We start from the raw sequence: 1,424 nt of genomic DNA, 5'->3' as shown, positions 1-1,424 counted from the left end.
AAAAAAAAAAAAAAATTTTACGTTATGCACGATAGAACATCTGAACATCGTGACGCGTAGAAAAATTGAAGTAGGTATTACTACACAGATAACGTATCCAAATATTTTTAAATTTTTCTACGATAAATTCGATTCGAGATAAGGAATCGATTAATAATAAGAACGAGGTACGAGGTTGAAAATTTTCCCGCGACTTTTTTTTTCAAGTATCAACGCGATTAGCATTTCAAAACACTTATGGTTATTATTCAAAGATAATTGGAACGAAATTCGAAAGTTTTCTATTTCGAATTCAACAAGCTTTTTGTAACGCACGTGGTTGCATGTACACCGCGATTCGTAAACAAAAGAAGTCGAGGAGGAACCACCCCCGCCAGTAAGTGGTTGACTCTTGTCTTATCTTCACGTGTCGCGACATTCCACGTTCTCACGTTTCAGAGATACGGCTACCGTAACAAACGTTCTCACGATGAAAAATCTCAAAGGAACACCATCGAGAGAAAAAACTATCGATGTTAATCGACCAACAAACATCTACGATTTACCATGGGATTCTTTTCAATCTCGATATAATATCAAAAGAAAAAAAAGAAAAAAAAAAAGACACGCAACAAGTGCGTGTCGAGACTATCCTATTTATCGTAATATCGTTGCGTGTAACGCAGAGGTGCGTGATCGCGTAATTCGAAAAGGTTATATACCGTTCCGTTCGGCGAAAAGGTGTATCCCAAAATGTATATACGTACAACGTACTGTCTGCTCCGGTGAGAGCGTGGTTTCTTCACTTACCCACCGGCTAGGTGCTGACCTCCCACGAGAGAAGTATGGAGCGACGGCAGCAGCGATGCGCTACGAAGAAAAACAGAGTGCGGTTCGGTTCCACGTGCCGGAAGCGGGTATTAACGAACGCTGCCTCGGTGCTGCACTCCCTCTCTCTTTCCGCCTCCTACGAGATGCGTGCACACGGACGCAGAGTTTTGGCTTGCACAACAGAGGCACGAGACACAGAGAACGGGCAGGATGTGCACGAGAGAGACACTTACGGTTTGACGGCGTTGCACGAGGAGAAGCACGGCCGACCACTCGCGAGCGTAACCCAACGGCGACTCGACGAATCGTCGTGCAGCCCGAGCGACTGTGTGCCAGTCGAAACTCGATGGTAAAAGCCAACTGCACTGTGGACCGACCTGAAAAGTACTGACACGACCGGCCACGGACACGCATACGGCCAGCAGACAGAGAGTTAGTCGTTGCCGAGCCCTCGAGGAAGTAGGCCCGACACTTTCGAGCGGACCTCGCATCGACCGCTACCGACAGCTGCCGTTCTGGCCCTTCCAATGCGCTCCTGCCGCCACGATCGGCCGCCTTATCCGTATGCACGCGGAGAGGGAGGTTATGGAATAGAGAGAGCCCCGAGAGAGACA

The 1,424-nt window shown here is 47.6% G+C and overlaps 1 protein-coding gene across 3 annotated transcripts in view; it reads right to left on the bottom strand.

Moving 5' to 3' along the window:
* LOC102680298 (cyclin-dependent kinase 4-like) overlaps nucleotides 1-1,424 on the bottom strand; it is a 21,061-nt gene that overhangs the window by 4,800 nt on the left and 14,837 nt on the right. Inside the window, exon 1 of one of the 3 annotated variants that reach the window (XM_006617928.2) lies at nucleotides 790-1,184. The exons of 1 other annotated variant lie outside the window; for it this stretch is intronic. The gene's annotated coding sequence lies outside the window, so the exon portion shown is untranslated. Of the gene's footprint in view, nucleotides 1-789; nucleotides 1,185-1,424 lie in introns of those variants that run through there. One more of the 3 variants, XM_031511595.1, reaches the window with a different exon arrangement.

This window comes from Apis dorsata, unplaced genomic scaffold (genome assembly GCF_000469605.1).
Source record: "Apis dorsata unplaced genomic scaffold, Apis dorsata 1.3 scaffold_331, whole genome shotgun sequence".
Classification (NCBI taxonomy): Eukaryota; Metazoa; Arthropoda; class Insecta; order Hymenoptera; family Apidae; genus Apis; species Apis dorsata.
This window is presented reverse-complemented; position numbering and strand designations above follow the sequence as displayed.